Source organism: Grammomys surdaster, unplaced genomic scaffold (assembly GCF_004785775.1).
Source record: "Grammomys surdaster isolate TR1022 unplaced genomic scaffold, NIH_TR_1.0 67, whole genome shotgun sequence".
NCBI classification, from domain to species: Eukaryota; Metazoa; Chordata; class Mammalia; order Rodentia; family Muridae; genus Grammomys; species Grammomys surdaster.
Genome location: NW_021604569.1, coordinates 5,937,102 through 5,951,413, shown reverse-complemented (window position 1 = coordinate 5,951,413; position 14,312 = coordinate 5,937,102). Strand labels below are relative to the sequence as shown.

Genomic DNA, 14,312 nt, shown 5'->3' with positions numbered 1-14,312 from the left:
CTTCTTCTTCTTCTTCTTCTTCTTCTTCTTCTTCTTCTTCTTCTTCTTCTTCTTCTTCTTCTCCTCCTCCTCCTCCTCCTCTTCCTCCTCCTCCTCCTTCTTCTTCCTTTCCCTTCTCTTTCTTTTCTTCCTCTTCCTCCTCTTCCTCCTCCCCCTCTTCCTCTTCTGCTTCTTTTTTCCTCCTCCTTTTCCTTCTCTTCTTCTTCCTCCTCTCCTTCTTCCTCTTCTTCTCCTTCTTCTTGTCTTTCATCAGATTGGAGAAATACTCTCAGACACTCTTTTATATTGGTCTTCCTCCCTTCTCTTCTTCTCTGTATCAACCGATGTCACCCTTTCTTTCCTGTGTAGTAAGTCTTGATTCATCTCGTATGCTCCTATTCTTTTGTTCTACTTTTTTATTGCTTTGTTTGGTCTGTTTTTCTATTGTCTGAGATTCTGCATCATCAGCTAAGATTTTGATTACACTGAACCTACTTTCAAAATCAGCTATTGACTTTATTTTTTTTCAGTTTTTTTTTGTTTTAGAATTTTTTTCTTCTCTTATGTCTTATCTTGGAACATATGTGTGTGTGTGTTTTGTGCCTTTTTCATTTTTCTGTTTGTTTTGTCTTATTTTAATTTGTTTTATTTTCTTATATTATTATTCATTTTTAGGTTTTGGTCTTATAATGAGAGAGAGCTTTCAAGAAAGGGTACATATTTGAGTGAATAGGGAGGATCTGGAAGGAGCTAAAGGAGGGGAAACCCTAATCAGAATATATTATATAAAAATCTATTTTCAATAAAATACTGAAAAAAATCTACCTCTCAAAAAAATTCAAACTGATTCTTAGAATTTCCCATCATGGCTTTAAATTCCTTGATATATTATAAATGTCTATTTTCAAGTCTGTCTAATAGTTCTATTCTCTGTATCCTCTATATAGTGGTTAATTTCCGATTGAAAAGCAAGCATTATATATGAACAAATGTCAGAAATCATTTTAAGCCAGTGTAAACTTAACTTACCTTAGACAGAATTTAGTTTACATCTTAGAAATACAATATTACTTTTAATCAAGTGTGAAAGGTTCAAACCTGGGTTTAAGCCTTAGGAGGACAATATTGCATGTGAGTGAACCTACTTTTAGGATAAGATTTTGTTCCCTCCCATATCCTAACTGAAAGCTGACATTTTTATCAGCTCCATGCAGTCTTTCAGAGGTCTGCTAATTTTATAGACACCTCCAATGGAGGTGGCCAAGCTTCTGGAGTCTGGGGGAAAGTGCCCTCAAACACCACATTGACGTTTTGGCATTTCCTCCCCCCAACTTCCCATCCTGGACATGTTATTCTTTCATGTCAGATGATTTAACACATCATTGGCTTTTCTGATCCTCTGTGAGTGAAGGTTTATTTGTTGCCTAGAATACCAGCACTAGTAGGAACTGCACTGTCTTGCTGTACAATCTTAGAAAAGTTATTCTCTGTCCCAGTGCTTCAGTTTTTTACTTACACAATACAGGGACTAGAACTGGAGACCACCCCAAGACTTCATGCACTATTAGCCTGTCTTAGTTAGAGTTTTACTGCTCTGAACAGACACCATGACCAAGGCAACTCTTATAAGAACGATATTTAATTGGGGCTGGCTTACAGGTTCAGAGGTTCAGTCCATTATCATCAAGGCAAGAACATGGCTGCATCTAGACAGGCATGGTGCAGGTGGAGCTGAGAGTCCACATCTTGCTCTGAAGGCAAACTGGAGAAGACTGGCAACCTCGGGCAGCTAGGAGGGAGCTCTCAAAGACCTTGTCCATAGTGACACACTTCCTCCAACAAGGCTGCACTTAGTCCAAAAGGCCACATCTCTTAATAGTGTCACTCCCTGGGCCAAGCGTATTCAAACCATCATGTAACCTATCCTTTATAATCAGACAGGTAGACTGAACTGCTAGTTCTCACAGTGTGGGTTTAAGTCTTCCCATCAAACATTGTGCTCTCTCTCATTTGGCCAAGGTAAGTGGTAACACTTTGGATGATGGCAGTGGGCACTGTGTCTCTTGGAACATGTTCTATAATACTAGGGTACAACTGCCTTGCTTCAATACTGTAGCAGCCATCCTGGTATGAAATGTAGGCAAGCATGCTTCATTTTTCTCTCAATTTGATATAAGGATTCCATGGGGCTATTTATTACTGTCAGATGGGAGATAAATAAAGAGAGAACAGGAATGGTGTTAATTTACAGATTTTAAACTCAAAGTCTCTTCGATGGTGTAGGGGAACCAGAAGAGGCCTGAAGTCAGGTTTCTAGAAAACCACCTAGTGGGTCTATCACTGTCTGTGAGGCATGCACATACACCCCAAACATGTGTGGCTAATGATGAACATATTATGGATAGACATCTAGTAGAGTTTCTAATAGATATTTCAAATGTGACTTTCATTATAAAGGCTAACTTATTTACACTTTTGTCTTGGGTTCTATATTATGGAGAATGGTCACAACATTAGGTAAGTATTAGGTCTGTATGTGAGTCTTCTCATTTTTTGAGACAGAGTCTCTCATTGAACCTAGAGCTTGCCAATTTAGCTAGATTAGCTGGTCAGCAAGCATGTGGTGTCCATCTGTCTCTACTTCTCTGGGGCTTGGTTTACAGGCGAATGTCACTATACTTGATTTTAAGTGGATGCTGGGGAGCCAAGCTCAGGTCATCGTGCTGCATGGTAAGCATTTTACCACCAGGCTCTTCTTCCCAGCTCCTTCTTCGCTGGGTTTGATAGACAGTTGTGGATTGGCAATTCCGAGATGGAAGATTCTTGGCAGGGCTGGGATAGTGCTCTTCAGATCTGGATTCATATCCTGCTCCTCCCTCTTAGTAGTTATACATCTGGCAATTTGGGAAGTTTCCTAGTGGGCCTCAGTTCCTTCATTTATAAAAGCAGGAGAATGAACGTTAGCTGTCTCTTCAGGCTGAGGACTTTAGCTGAGTCAATGTAGTAAAGCAGATTGAAGAGTAAGCTATTGACTAGTCTGGTAACCCCACTCCCACTCCCCATCCCCACCCCCACCCTGTCTCTACAAGTTTTGTATGTAAACCATGGAGGCACTGACATCAGGGGTAAAGTCAAGTGGGCATGGCATTGAAATTAGGGAATCATAGTTACCTTTTTCTATTGCTATGAAGAGACATCATGGCCAAGCCAACTTGTAGGAAAAAGAGTTAGCTTGGGGCTCAGGTTTAGAAGGCTAACATCCATGACCATGGCCATGGGGAATGGTAGCAGGCTTGCATGCAGGTATAGCAATGGAACAGTAGCTGAGAACTTACACCTTGACCCACAAGCCTGAGGCAATGAGAAAGCTTCCTGGGAATTATGTGGGCTTTTGAGACCTCGATGCTCACCACTGGTGACATATCCTTTAAGACCACACCTCCTGGTCCTTACAAAACAGTTCAACCAACTGGGACCCCAGCATTTAATCATATGAACCTCTGGGGGCCGTTCTCATTACAATTGCCCAGGCACACAGACACTTTCAGAAGACCAGCTATTGCATTAGCATGGCAGTTGCATTGACTCCCCAAAGTCATTCAAGGTCACGTCCACCTTGCGGTGAGGATTTCAAACCCAGTGGTGGAAGTGAACAGGTTTTGCAAAAGCAGGAAGCATTCTATAAATGTGAGACTGTTGTTGAGGGGAGGGGAGACCTGTATGTCTCTTCTAGGTACGAGACTCCTCATCTATAAACTTGGGAAATAAACTAATCTTATCTGATTAAGGATTAGAGCATATTAGAAGATGTTGACCACATTGTCTTGCATGTACGGCACACTAACTCTGCATCTTTACAACCCTTCATCAAGGAAGGGATTATTGCATCTACTTTGTGGATTTGGGAATTGAGGCTTAGATTCAGCCCTTGTTCAAAGCCACATCGTTGGAAAAATAATTGCTAGATTTAGTCCAGAGCCCTCTGCATGGCTTAGTTCTAGTACATGCTTCCAACAATGAGATATTAAGGTCCACCCTTTCTACTTTTTTTTCCTTTTGACTTCTGTGGCTGGGAAGGAACTGACCCCTATTCATCTAAGACCTGAATTCTCTTTCAATACAAAGGCATTTGGCATTTGAAAACAAAACCCCCTTACCTCCCTTGCTGACCCCATTTCTTATTCTGAAACAAGGAGACATGAGATGGCCGTGGGAGCTACAATTTCTGAATAACACTCTCTCTGAGACTTTCACATCCCAATTCCCGGAGCCGGCAGATGTTGTATCATGTGGCAAAGTCTTTACAGGTGTGATGAAGCGAAGGCTCTTGAGATGAATTGATTCAGTACTATGCAGGTATGTTCTAACGGCCATTGCTAGGGTCCTCAGAAAAGAGGAGCAGATATACCTGACATAGAGAGGAAAGGGCCGCATGACTACAGAGGTAGCAACCACTGACACCCAGGTGGTGCTGCCAGTAGCCAATGAGGTAGGAAGAGACAAGAGATAGATTGTCTGCTGGACCCTAATGGTTTCTTAGTTCAGTTGTGCTACCATGTTTGAACTTCCTGTTTCTAGAACCATGAGGGAATATCTTTCTGACATCTAAGCAATCAGGTTTGTGGTAATTTGTTACAGTGGCCACAACAAGCTATTATTAGAGGGTCTCTCTGACATGCTCTTTGAGGTGTACCATCAGATACACTCTATGAGGCTATACTTCCTTCTCTGGATGTCTGATAGCTGCAAGGTTAGGAGAGCCCTAGAGGACAGCATGCACTTGTAGCCCAAGTCAACTGGCAGAGTTCACCTCCTTATTACAACTCTGTCCTTCCAGAGCTGAAATGTGTATATGAGTCCTCCAAAGACTCTGCTGGTGGGAGGTGACAGCACGTCCTGCATGGGAAGGGCAAAGCCAAGAGGGCTGACAGTCCAAGTCACTTTTGTATACCTCCTGGTTGATACTCAGGCTCCCTGACCAAACCTACCCCCCTCTTCCAGCCCCACTGCTCAAGGGTAATGGTTTCTGGAACAATTTTACTCGATGTCCAGGGAACAAAGGAGAAACCAAATGCTTTTCTTGGGAGCAGCCCATATGGAGGAGGCCAGGCGATGCCCAGTGACAGCATAATCGCTTAAATATCTGCTGCAAGTATAAAGGCAGACTCTACCTCCAGCTGGAGTTCAGGTTCCCACAGGTCATGAAAACAAAGGGGGCGGGGGAACAGGAGAATTCAGGAGGAATAAAAATGGAAATGATTAGGAAAGATTTCCACTGCAGGCAGGAAGGGGGGGCAGTTAACCCTTTTGAAACAGTGTGGCTGCTTAATCTTGCTTCTCAGGCTGATATATAAGAGATGCCAGAGGCTGTGGCTGACTCTAGAGCTATTTTTTTCCCAGAGCAGCTCTCCAGGGCTTCAGGAGATGGTATTGATATCTGCATTCGGAGTGAGTCTGGGTCCAAGAGGCAAGATCTTTGTATCTGCCTTATCCTCCCCTCTTTCCTGCTGCTGGAGTCTGGACCTGGCATGCCTACTTAGGCTTCAGTTTCTGCTCTCCCAGTTCCCTTAACGTTCCCTAGCTCACAAGTGGCCTTCGGAATTCACCCCTCAGCAGTATGCTCCTTCTTTGCAATTTCCAGTCCCCTGGCCAGTACTGATGTTACATCTCAATCCTAAGAGACACAAGGTTTTCAGGTGTTTCTAGACATTGGGCCTGCCTTGCCTGTGGTGGACATGTTCAGTGTGTGTATGTCAGAGTTCTCCAGAGAAAAAGAAGCAACAGGAGGAAGGAGGGAGGCTGTTTTAGAGAGATAGCTGAAATGGGTGTAAGGAGTAGCAAAGCAAAAACTCATCGGTGCAGGCTGGAGAGCCGGGTGGTCATCATGTTTCAGTGTTGGGGCTGAGTTGCTTCCTCTGCAGTATGATTCAATCAATGCTTTAAATTGAGGAGGGGAATCAGCTTTGCTCAGCAGATAACTTAAGTATTAAGTGGACCTAAAACACCACCTTCACAGAAACATCTAGACCAGTGTTCCACCAAACGTTTCCGTCCAATGGCTTTGCTACACTGATACACAGGATTGGTTCTTTGACTTGATTTTTGCAGCTTTGCTCCTTCCTTAGGACTATCTTTTATGCAAGTGTGTACCAGCTTGGTGACAGTTTCGTCACAGGGCTCCTCGCCATTTGTTTTTGAGTCTGCTCACTGCTCTCAAGTGAGAAGTGAGCTGACCAAGCCAGATCAGGTGTCGGTGCTGTGGAACACGTGCACGTAGGTGACATTCGATAGTTGTTGACTGCCTGCCTGACCAGCTGTTTGACTGAGCGATGAATCATTTGGCTTCAGGTATTCCTTGAATTTTGAATTCCCTCCCTTTGGAGTGCCAGAGGACTTTCCCCAGTCCCAGTGCCACCCTCCCCCACTCTGTTATACTCTGGGCAATCCGTGGGTTTTTCCCCCCTTTCACCTCTGGTTTCCTGGCTCCTCCCTCCCTATCCCTTTGATTTGGCTAATGTTCTGTGCCTAATCACATTAGCCAGCACTGGCAGTCTCAAGCCATTTACAGTCCAAACCAGGCCTGATTGGGAGCTTCAGCAGCCCCAGGCTACTTTAAGAATGTGTTGATTGGTGGGGGTGGGGAGCTCTCAAAAGGGGGTAATGCCATTAGCTGGTGGAGTCTCCCACGTGTGTCTGGGTTCTGGCAGGCCAGTTGGTTTTGGGTTTTCTCCTTAATCAGGCTCCTGGTGGGGTACTCATCCTGCCTGTGTGTCTGAGCTCTTGCTGATTGTACTCAGCGTCATGAGAGTGAGTCCCGAGACAAGCTGGCCGTGTGGTCAGTACTGTAGCAAAGTGGGCCCGAATTCTTGTTCTTGTTGGAGCTCATTTCAACTTGCTCTGGGAGTATAAAGAGACCGCCATGCGTGTCTCTGGTTTGCAAGCATTACCTCATTCCCCTAGACTTAATTCAGTGATGTTTAGTAGGTGACCTCAGGATTCGATTTCAAAGCCTTCAGTTCTAATTCCACGAAGGATGCCAGGGTTTTAGGGAAACGGACTACTTCTCCCTCTGCCTAGGTTCCATCTTTGTCGTTAGAGTGCAAGCCTTCCTCGCCATTGTTCCTATAATTATTTACTAGTTCCTATAATTATTTACTAGCACTCATTGATGTGTTTCTTTCCTATCCAGCCTATCCAGGCAGAAACCTGGAGAGCCGTCTTCTCTGTATTCCCAAAGACAACAAGTTGCTGCCTATCTATTGAGAACATTCAATGTGTACAGATATTGCTTCCTACTTGGGAGAGGTAATTATATTTCTGGATGTTTGTCTGGAACTACTAAGAATATTCATCTAAGTCCCATGGTAAAAACGTAATTCATGGGGTCAAACCAAGAGCTGGTGCCATCTGACTCATAGAACTTAAGGTAACATTTTATTGGTCAGTTGAGAGGATTTAACTCCCCATCCCCAACCGAGTACTATGGATGGAGTTATGGAGACATATATGTGAGTGTGCTGAAATACATCGTCCCTGTGACAAAAATCCTGAGCTCAGAGCCTGGTGCTACCAGAGCCTACATGTCCCATGTGGATACTGAATGACTTTCACATGAGATTTGTCAAGTTTGTACCTTGGTCTAGTTATCTATCAAAGGGAAGCCTAATAATCCTCTCCTCCTAAACTTGGGGATTCGGTTGGATAATTATGCCAAGCTCAAAGCTAACTCAATAAGTACCAGCTATCACTATCTTTGTGTTGTTTTCTCCATTAATATAGAATAGTGTAATAGTTATACTGTTTTCTCATGTCTTTTCATAGCTAGCTGAGAGAGGGAGAGGAAAGGAGAGAGGAAAAGAAGGAGAGAATATATTCTCTCTACTCTCTAACATATAACACACACACACGCACACACACATGCACACACTGTGGAAATAGAACTGCTGCCCGATGTGAGAGGAGAGCAATCACTCAATGCACAGGACTTTAGGAAGAAAGAGATGGAGGAGGCACATGGAGGAGACAGGTGATTATACTGTCAATGCTGTGTTAACTGGGCATCAAGATGAAGGGCTTATTTTTATGGAAGATGAAGTCAGCCACTGACTAGGAGTATCAACTGAGCTGCCTCATTTGGCATCTGGTTATTTCCATCTAGGCTTGCCTGGCATCTACACAACTGGTCGTTTCAATCCAAAAGTTCAATCCAACCATCAGGGAGGGCTGATGGCTTGCCTGTGTGAGGCCAGAACTCCAAATCGTCATTTGGCCTGGCTAGCCACTGGGACTGGGCAGTTCTGACAGCAGCATGTGCCAATCCTCCTAGGACGGTTATTGGGGTCAGAAATTGCATTGGCCTGAAATTATGAGCAGTACGCAAAGCATATCTGATTTTAGAGTACGCTTGTAATGAGACCGAACTGATCACAGAGTAAACTCTTGTGCCACTCAGAACCAACATAGATCCCTTGGTAGAGCCACGGTGATGGAGACCTATTGCCTTATCTCTCTTCCAGCTTCTTCATCCAGTGGGATTAAAATGGAAAATTCAGCTGGCATGTTCTCTTCCAACTTTTCTTTCAACTTTGACCTTTGATGGAGCTTCTGGCCAACCTGGAGTGGGTCTTCTTTTTCTCTTTAATTCCTTTAAAATAAAAGACTGTTTTCATTGACTGAAGAATGATATTATCCTATTAAAATGTAATATATTACAAATATTACTATGATGCGTTTCTTCATTCCTAAGAACTGATCATGGCCACTGAGTTATTTGATCTTTTCAACAATCCTGTAAGGTAATTGAGGGGGTGAGAATATTATTAATTTCATTTTTCACATGAAGGTAGATTCAAGGACAGAAGGTGATTACTTATCCAAAGACACACAGTGGCTAGCTGGCAACAATAACTGTTACTATGAGCAGCTACCAGGTACCAGACACTATTATATGTATTCATTTACTCTTCACAGGGACCGAAGATACTATTATCCCCGTTATGTAGGTTAAAAATAAAAGCCCAGATAGAGAGATGGAATAAATTGCTCAGGATTACAGTTGGTTAGCAGTGGAACTGAAATGGGAACCCAAGAGTCTTAATTCCAGGGGTCTAGGTAGGTAAGCACAGTGAAACTGGACCATGTCCTGAGGACTATCAGTAGAGCTTGCTCAAGTCTTGTTTTAGCTAATGCATGCTTCCTGGTTCGCTTTCTTCTCAAAGACCTTTTAATACTAAGTGGACAAAGGATGTTGGGAAATTGACAAGATCACAACTTTTAAAAAGCATTCACGTGCCTGTTTTTAAGCTCTGTCACTTACTGGTGAACAATACAGGGAATCTGAGTCTTCTGAGGAGACAAATGTTGTAGAGACAGGTGTAGCCCTTTGACTGTTGCCTGAAGCTCCTGTCATCTTCTTGTCCTGAGCAGAATTCTCCATGCAGGTGGGAGGGGCCATCTGTGTTGGTCTTCCTGGTGTTGGAGACCATATCAGTTTGCATTTTGTTCTTCACGGACCTCAGAGGAGCATTGGCGGCAGGCAGATTTGAGATTTGGTGGTGAATGGGGCAACTTTCCAGTGAGGGATAATGAAGTCACAGGGAAACAGCCCAGATATGTCAAAGAAAGACAGTTGAAAACATTGACTTATAGCCAGGATCTCCAAAAGCCATTTATTGTGGTTATGTTGGGACAATGAAAATGTGCTGAGGAGGGAGCTGACTTTGGAGTTTGTGGTCCCTAATATTTGTTGGTGTTTAAAGTAGTTCAGTATATCTGTTATGGGGAATGTGTCATTTCCTCAGGAGCAGAATTTCTCCCACGGAAGAGACTGCTTTGTGTCCTGTGAGAGTGAGGTAGGAATGTGAGGGAGATTTCTCTGGGCTCTAAAATGTCAGCAGTGTGTTCCTTTGCTGACTTTACACGTAGGCAGAATACTGCCACATAATTCTATGAGAAGTTTCACCTGAGTTTCTGGTGTGGCATACTGCCTTCTTGCCCTGAGTTATTACGCAATTGCATTATACTGTCAAAGCTTGGACAGTAGGAGGGAATAAGGCCCAGTTCCCTGGGCCCTTCTACCTAATGCAGCTTCCATGACCTTTGATGTATGTGTTGACTGGACAGTGTCATGACAGCAAGTATGTGTGCATGGGTGGCCAAGTGAGTGGGTGATAGTAAGCTTTGGTTACAGCACACTGTGCTCAAGAAACAACGGACTAACGAAGCATTTGCCAAACTACTTCTTTTGACACTGTTGAAACACAAATTGTGTGTCTGAAGACAATTTTATTGATGAAAAATGGGAATAGATAATCTTAAGGATTTGGTGTGTGGTAGATGCTTTGTACCTGTAGAGATAAGGGAGGGGTTTGTGTTACATATTGATCCTTTCTGAGGTAATGGTTAACATGCTCATCCATGTTATATAATACTTATTTAACTTTTTATCGATGCATAAAGTCATAAAAATGACAGCAATAATGTCTTTTAAGTCTTGGGGAGAAGAGAACCCTCTTGAAGTGCCCCCATTCTGCTACTTGGAGCTCTTCATTTCCTTCCCTTTCCTTCTGTTCTTTGACAGGATTTCATAGAGACCAGGCTGGCTTTGAACTCATCACATAACCAAGAATGGCACAGAATTCTAACCTGTTTTCATCTCTCAAGTGTTGAGTTACAGGCTGTCTACTATGCACTTTATATAGTGCTGGGAACTGAACCCAGGACCTCATGCATCCTAGACAAGCTCTCTACCAGTGAAGAAACATTCTTAGCTCTTCTGTGGTTGAGTTTCTCCCTTTTGCTGTTGGCTGATATACTGTTATCTGCTCAGAATACTAGCTACACAGATGTTTTGTCTATTCAATTACATTTAAAGACTGAGAGTGGCTTCAGGAATGGATACCTGGATGGACGAACAAGAAGGGACATCTGTGAGCATCTGCCACCATCTCCTTGTTCTATAAGAAAGGTGGAGAACTTGCCTGGGACAGAAGGAGCACAGAGTCAAGACTTTCCAACACAGCACCACAGTGACCAGTCTATCCTCCTGTCTGAACTTAGTCCCGAGGCTTGCTGCCGCCACACACTTTTCTATCTGAGCTTAGCTCCATACACACTTTCTGTGTCAGTGTGTATCTGTGCAGGTAGTTACCTCTGTAAGCATGTGTTCCTACATAATTAATCAAGAATCTTAACTGTGACGTATTTTAAATACTAAAAAGAGTAAAAATATAACCTCAGAGGTGTGGGATGGGATGTTGTTTCAGTTTCCTTCCCACATCTCTGAAAATGCTTATAAAGTTCTCTCTGCTCCATTAGGCCATTTGTGATGGCATGTCACTGCATAGCTATGTGGAAACCTCAATGGTCCTGGGGACATGGAGCTCAGAGGAGTGAGGGGAGAATAAAGCCTTTTGGAGGCAAGCCTGTTAGAGGAGCACTTGTTTTCCTCACAAGCAAAACTGAAGTTTACGTAAACTGTTTAAGGGGGAAGCTGCAGTGTGTTCCTTACTCATCTGGCCTGATGGGCGATGAAGAGTGATTTGCCAAGGGAAAAGGAAGTCCCGCCTTTTCTCTTTTCTAACGTCCTGCTCTTTATTACTGGCTTATGCAGATGTCAGTCACTGCTGGGATCTTTAATGCCCAATGTCCACTGTCTAACGGGTTAAAGCCTTCCCTCTTCAAGGTGCTGCTAGCTATGACTGTGTCAGTGAATAACCACAGACAACTAAGGGGAATGAAAACCTCCAAGCAAATCCACTTGGGAGCTGGACTGCAGATAATTTAGCAAAGGGTTTTCCCCACTGGGCTACAAATAGATTAGGGAAGTTTAAAGTATTTGTTAAAGGCAATTTTTTTCCCAATTTTAAATCAATTGTTTTTTTTTAAATCACAACAGGTTTTGTTTATTTTATGTGTGTGTGTGTGTGTGTGTGTGTGTGTGTGTGTTGGGGGCTTGCATCTGCCATGATAAGCATGTGTGTGAAAGTCAGAGGCCAACTTGCAGGAGTCACTTGGGTCCTGGTGCAATTGCCTCTGCCAACAACCACCCCTCCAGCCTTTCGAATTAATTCTTTAAAAAGACTTTATATTGTTGTAATAGAACATGGCATTTTGGATTTTCCTATTCAGAAAAAATGATATCTCTCTAGCACACTAATACATCCCCTCCCCCCAAAATCGAAAAATTTTAGAGTTCTCAAATTTTAAGTAGATATTCTTCATTCAATCTATTTATTTTCTGAATGATTTCCTGTGTTTTCTATCCAGAAATAGGCCTACTATTTGATTTGTATCTGTCAGTGAGATGAAGTTATGGTACAGTAACAAAGTACCCCAGATAGCTCGGATTTTCTGCTCCCGCTGAGTGTCCACTGTGATCCAGCAAGAAACTGGAGGACTCAGGGTGATGGAGGTTCAGTTTCAACATGGTCTCCTGCGTCACTGCTGCAAGTTGTCCAGATGGAACAATCTGTGCTGGCTTTTCAGTCTTTTATCCAGAAGAGGCACTTGCCACTGCATGCCTTGTTTAAGGCAAGATATATCCCCACACAAGACATACAGTTCAGTTCTACCATGTTGTCTGTAAGGAAAAAAAATCAGAATAAACAGGAATACTCTTGTCAGTCAGGGCAACATGATAAGAATGTGAATTCTTTGGAGTTCTTTCCTGAGGAATTGTTTTTTTCTGAGTATAACAAGTTTTTGTAGTATCACAGGAACAATTTCACACTAGAAAGCACAGGTAGGTGACTAGTCCCACTATTTCTAGAAGGTTTGAGGATACAGGGAGAATCAGTGACTTACTGGAAGTCTTGGCACATGCTTGCAGAAATCAAAACATACAGACTCCAGAGGAGCTGTGCGCATGGGGCTGCCTTAGGGGCCTCTCCCATCCCTGTCAGGAACAGCACCTGATTCTTTAAGCCTTCTTCAGCTCTCTGGCCGCCTGTCGGAGTCCGCCACTCTACTGTGGATGATCTTACCAAGTAACTTTGGAAGCCTGAATCGGATGGGATAGCAGTCAGTAAACAAAACGTGGCTTTAATTTGGGAAGATCCGTGTTTGAGTTTCAGTTTTGTGTCTCTCTTCTGTGTAACTTCTGGGAAATTATTTAACCTTTCTGAGGGTCAGTTGCCTTCTCTGAAACATGAGGATGGTATTTCTTACCTTGTAGGCTGTGCTGAAGAGTGAGCGAGGGCCAGCTGTGACAAGCACTGCATAGTGGCAGAGACTCTAAAGAAGTTTTTTGTTTTTGTTTCCTTCTACACTTTGAGTCTTAGGATGGCTTGGGAATACTAGACACTGGTAGGAAGTAGGACTGATGCTATTTCAAGATAAACACTTCAAGATAAGCACTTCCTAGTAGTTCAGGAGACCTCAAGCTGCTCCACGGCCCATCTATCTGCTACTTGTGGGGGACCATTGGCAGCAGAACGGTCTCAGCACTGAGCTGCTTGCCTGGTCCCCAGCACTGCTCCACTTGGGCAGAAAGACCATTCTTGCTTGTTCTCCTTGCTTAATCTATCTTTTGCCAGCTCCCTCTGTGAGGGTCCCATGCTTCAAAGGAAACGCTGGGTCCTTTGTAGGTCTGACTTCAGTCTGAGTTTCTCCTCGCTCCACTTTCAAGATGAATGGCAAGTGAAGGCCGCTTGGACGTTAGTCAGCCGACCTGCTGAAAAGAAAGCAAAACATTGATTCAACAGTTGCTCAGTAAGTAGTTACGGACCAGGGATCCACCACTTGTTTTGACTGGCGAAAGCTAAATAGAGGAAATTCAAACAGTTACAAGCCGAGATACCATCTTAGTTTTGTTAAGACTCACAAATAAAATCCGATCTATAAAAACGTGAACCTGTTTGTAAAGAGACCTAAGTATCTGATCAAAATTTGAAAGGTGCCAAATTTTGCTACTCATCTTCTAAGTCAGTTAAAAGTCCAGCTCATAGGATGTCTTTACAGCCCGCGGGCCGCCCCCTCCCAAGCTCTAGTTAGTCAGTCTCCCCCTTTCTCTCTTTCAGGCCAATGTGGGTTTACACAGCGGCAAAATGGGGGAGGTGGAGGAGCAGCTTGACCTAACAAAAACACAATCTTGGCTCAAAACATCTTCGCTCATCACCTCTGCCACTCTGTTTGTCTCTCCTGCCCTTTGCCCAGTTTGTTTGGTAATACACAGGGGAGAGAAAAACTTCCCACACACAGAACTTCATGGGCAGATAGATACATGAAGTCTGCCAGTGGCTCACCATTCTGTCACGCGTGGCGGTGGAGCAGCTGTCCCCCTTCCCCCTGCTACACGCAGTGGTACTCTCTTGGCAGCAGGGAAGTCTGCCAAC

General features: G+C 43.6%; 2 long non-coding RNA genes across 2 annotated transcripts; one reads left to right on the top strand and one right to left on the bottom strand.

Moving 5' to 3' along the window:
- Positions 1-7,172: 7,172 nt before the first annotated feature.
- On the top strand, positions 7,173-8,699 carry LOC114630247. Its single transcript, XR_003712799.1, has 2 exons — positions 7,173-7,284; positions 8,496-8,699. It is a non-coding gene; the product is annotated as an uncharacterized LOC114630247 (long non-coding RNA).
- A 3,488-nt stretch (positions 8,700-12,187) lies between these two features.
- On the bottom strand, positions 12,188-13,969 carry LOC114630577. Its single transcript, XR_003712841.1, has 2 exons — positions 12,784-13,969; positions 12,188-12,559 (listed from the first exon to the last, which is right to left on the bottom strand). It is a non-coding gene; the product is annotated as an uncharacterized LOC114630577 (long non-coding RNA).
- Positions 13,970-14,312: the final 343 nt, after the last annotated feature.